This window comes from Prosopis cineraria, unplaced genomic scaffold (genome assembly GCF_029017545.1).
Source record: "Prosopis cineraria cultivar Desert tree isolate PC_DT_omini unplaced genomic scaffold, ASM2901754v1 PC11, whole genome shotgun sequence".
Taxonomy (NCBI): Eukaryota; Viridiplantae; Streptophyta; class Magnoliopsida; order Fabales; family Fabaceae; genus Prosopis; species Prosopis cineraria.
In genome coordinates this window covers 3104622-3109415 of record NW_026555342.1, presented here as the reverse complement: position 1 = coordinate 3109415, position 4794 = coordinate 3104622, and positions in this window count along the sequence as shown.

Here is a 4794-nt window from a genome sequence, read left to right as displayed (position 1 = left end):
TGTTTTTTCGGCAGCCACACATCAGGGCTCATCGCCGTTGGTACCTCTGCGTCGGAATATTCTAAAGGTGGCGCAGATATTGAAGAATGACGATACTCCAGTGACTCAGAAGTTGTTGTAAAAGCATGCGAGAGCACCGGCGGAGGCACATAGACGTTCGCCGGCAATTCAGTCGAGCTAGCAGGAGAAATACCATGAATCACAGGCGAGTGTGCCAGTAAATGGCTAGTATCTAGAGCATGAATCATTTGATTATCTAGAGAATTTGATTCATCAGGATCTGGAGGAAAAACCGCTTGATTAAACTGAGAAGCAGCGGAGAAATGGCTATCTTCTGGTGCACCAATCAGTAGATTATCCAGAGAATTTGGTTCATGAGATTTTGGAGGATGAACCGCTTGATTGATCGGCGAAGCAGCGTAAGAATGGCCATCTTCCGGAGGAAGAACCATTGTATTCTCCAGGGAGTTCGGTTCATCGGATTCTAGAGGATAAACCACTCGATTAAACGGTAAATCAGCACGAGAATGGCTATCTTCCGGAGCATGAATCATTATATTATCTAGAGAATTCGGTTCATGAGGCTTCGGTGGATCAGCCGCTTGATTAAACGGCGAAGCAGCGTAAGAATGGCCATCTTCCGGAGGAAGAACCATTGTATTCTCCAGGGAGTTCGGTTCATCGGATTCTGGAGGATAAAATGCTCGATTAAACGGTAAATCAGCACGAGAATGGCTATCTTCCGGAGCATGAATCATTATATTATCTAGAGAATTCGGTTCATGAGGTTTCGGTGGATCAGCCGCTTGATTAAACGGCGAAGCAGCGTAAGAATGGCCATCTTCCGGAGGAAGAACCATTGTATTCTCCAGGGAGTTCGGTTCATCGGATTCTGGAGGATAAACCACTCGATTAAACGGTAAATCAGCACGAGAATGACTACCTTCCGGAGGATGAATCATTATATTATCTAGAGAATTCGGTTCATGAGGTTTCGGTGGATAAGCCGCTTGATTAAACGGCGAAGCAGCGTGGGAACGGCTGTGTTCCGGGACATGAATCATTTCCAGAGGATCCAATTCGTCAGATTCTGGAGGATGAATCGCTCGATGAAACGGCGACGCCGCTTGAAAATGGCTATTAGCATTAGCGGGTTCACGGGCAGGAGCGTGAGCCTTTCTATTAACTGGCGAAATATTCTCCCCTGGAGGGCGGGCGGTCGGACTCGGAGCCATAACCGAATGACTCTCCGAGGAACTGAAACCACTTCTTGGAGGAGAAGACCGACGATTAGGAAAACCAACTTGAAAACCGGAGACAGCTCCAGTGGCCGTATTCGATCGAAGACTGATGATGCCATTAAGGCCGTGAACGGCGACATGGCGTCCATAGAACAGACCGGGAAAAGTGACATTGGCACCGCCAACGGAGACCGATCCTGGGCTTTGGGTAACATTGAGGTAACGACGAAACAGGAGGGTGGGGAGAGAAAAACCGGCCGGGAGTCTGAGTAGATTGGTGATAGAGAGACGGCGAGGGACAATGTGGAAGCGGAGGGTGTCAATGTAAGACGTCGCCGATTGGGTCATGTCAAGGGCGAACAGGGAAGAATCCATGGGAGCGAAGAAGGTGAAGGAACGGTGGCTTCTGGTGTCGTTTTTACCGTAGAGAATCTCTATTTGGAGGTCGGAGGTGACAATAGCGTTGCAGAAGAGTTCGTAACCTCGAATCCGTAGAGTGTCAAGCATGGAATCTAATTCCTCAGTAGGGATGGAGTTGACGGAACTAGCAAGAAAGAGTATTCCGGTGAGTATGAAGACAACCCATTGCGGAGGCAGATTAGACGCCATTGAGGGCGAGATCGAGAGCTTCTTCAAGACTGAGAAGGTAGTTTTCTTGACTTCGGTTTCGTTTTGGCGGGTTTTTAGCTTACTTCGCTTCAAACTTATACTGACGGAAATAGTCACTCTTTTCAAGTTTTATCGGGACTTGCCACTCTTAGTCTTAGGCCCGTACAAGGTCGGCCGATGAGCCGCAATTAAGCCCAATTATTTTTTGGATAACATTAGGCCCAATTATTTTTAGTTTGCCATATACAATATCTCAACTTTTACTTTTTTTAACTGCTTGTTTTGCAATAGAAAAGGCTGCAATCACTAATCACGGCCATGTTTATGAGTCCATTTGGAAGTGGAGAGGAGCCAAAAGAATCAGATTCTTCATTTGGATGGTTTTTCATAATAAATTGCCAACAGTGATTGGAGGAGTCAAAAGGAAGTATAAAATTTTCTTCACATCCTTAGAGGTTGTAGTTATACTTCTCAGGTATGGTTGAAATATCTTCGTCCTAGATTTAGAATTCAGTTCTTTACTGCTTCTCTATTATCTGATTGGGTTTCATTGAATTTGAAGAAGAATTTGAGTGCTAATCCTGACGTTGATTGTTATTATGAATGTTAAGAAGAATTTTACTATATGCCCTGATCCTTTGAAAATGGATAACAGTTAGTTTATATAAAGCTTCTGCATGGCATCCTCCTCTGTCCCAGTGGGTAAAGCTAAATGTGGAGGGAGCAATGTCACCAAAGAATAATAATGTAGGCTTAATTCGAGATTGTCATGGGAGTTGGATTGCTGGTTTTGCAAATTTTATAGGCCATTGCAATGCTCAAGACGCTGAGGAGTGGGCTACTCTAAAAAGCCTTAATTTCATGAGGGATTTGGGTTTCTCTTGCATTGTGTTACAATCTAATTCAAAGGCTTTGATTGAATAGATTTTAGACCACATGTTAGCTAAAACAAAGCATAAATGATTCATAGTCCCTGAACACGACCCTATTTGGTATAAAGGAATGAGGGAGTGGAATTAGCATTGGCACTGACTAATTCCAAGTTTTTATGTTTAGTATGAGGGAATAAGGATTTTAATCCCAAGCCCAAACCTATCTAGGTGGAATTACCCAATACCACCCACCTCTTGGTACCGGAAAATTAATCTTGGGATTGATTATTTTTTGACAAAAATACCCTCCATCTCTCCCGTCTCTGTCATCTCTCCCTCTACCCTCCACCCCTTGCCTTTCACATCTCTGCCACTGCTATCCACTGGTCTCCTCCATTGTGCTTCCCACAGGCACAATGATGACACTGGAACTAGGAAGATGAAGAAGAAAGGCGACACTAGAACTAGCAGATCTAGAGATATGGAGTCGCGAGCCTAAATGTTTCACCCAGATCTAAACTACTCGTTGCCCACCGTCGCTGACACAGAGACTCAAGTAAAGGACAGTTGCAATGGCACCAAGCACAAGCGTGGGTGTGAGAGAGAGAGAGACAGTGGGTGTGAGGAATGAAACTAAAAAGGCGGAAGATGGAGCAGACACAAGTTGAAGCCAAGAAGGAGGAAGATGAGGATAGTTGAGTCTTTTAGCTAGTTTTTGTTGCCTATTTTTTTTTTAATTCCACATACCAAACATGAATTTAAATCTTTATTTTCAGTTTCAATCTCATTCCCAATCTCACAAAATTTAATACTTTATACCAAACGGAGCCTTAAGAACCCTAGTGCACCAAGATAGCTTGGAATTTCAATCCCGTCTTTTTATAGTTTCCCTTTATTGTTGGGCTAACACCATGTGAGTTTTTTTTTTTTTTTTTTTTTTTTTTACTTTGCATGGACGTGATTTGTTTACTCCTGTTAATGAAGGGGGAGTTTGAAAATTCCTTTTTGTCTTTAATAAAAGGCAAAGTTACAATAATCAATGTTTTTTTTTCAATTGTACCCCTTATTTATTTATTTATTTAGGTTTGAATACTTAGACAATTTATTAAAATTATTAATTGCAAAAAAGGGTAAAATTTAAAAGTTATATATATATATATATATATATGTATATGTATATGTATATATTATAATTTCAAGATTATAACGAGCATTTTTTAATTAATGCAAAACTGATTGATTTTGTTTTATATTAAGTACTGAAAAGAGTACGTAAATTTAATTATGTGTTAAGAGTACAGCTTTATCTCTTACTACTATAAAGACTTAAGGAAAATATCATCTTTTCCATAAAAAAAAAAAGAAGAAGGAAAGAAAGACTTTAGGGGCTGTGATTGGACTTTGGAACACCGACCTGAAGGTTGTAATGGAAAACTGAAATGCCGTCTCGGTCAATCTCCATTTATTGTTCATTCTTTTGTGTGATCGTGTGGTTTAAAATGATTGTACGGCCTTTTTAATTATTTCTAGGCATTATTATTAATGCTCATCCTTGGGAAGGAAATGAATTGATTTATAAAGTTGATAATAACTTTTTAACTTTGGATCAATCTTAGCTATGAATGAATCGCATCTTATAACCTGTAAAGTATATCTTGTAGACTTGTACCAAAGAACAACCATCCGAATTAACCCCTACCCTTTTATTAAATTATATATACACCCCAAACCCTTCCATGGAGCTCTACAAAATTCAAAATATTTTTTGTCATGCTCAAATACATTATTTAAAAAAAGATAAAATTAATTGAAAATGAATGCAAGTGTCAATATGAGGGATGAGAGTGAGAAATTAAATTATGCATAATGGACTGCAAAAATATTAGATAAGGCGGTTTTTAACTAATTTAGTTAATGACTTTTAAACTTACATATTTTTATCCATATTTAATTGATTGTCTTTAAATGAATGCGAGTGCCCCTAATAATCAACGAATGACAAGTGCTTTTCCTTGTGTAAATTCTATTTTAATAGGAACTTAATGAGTCGATCCGCCTACATATCTTGCTTT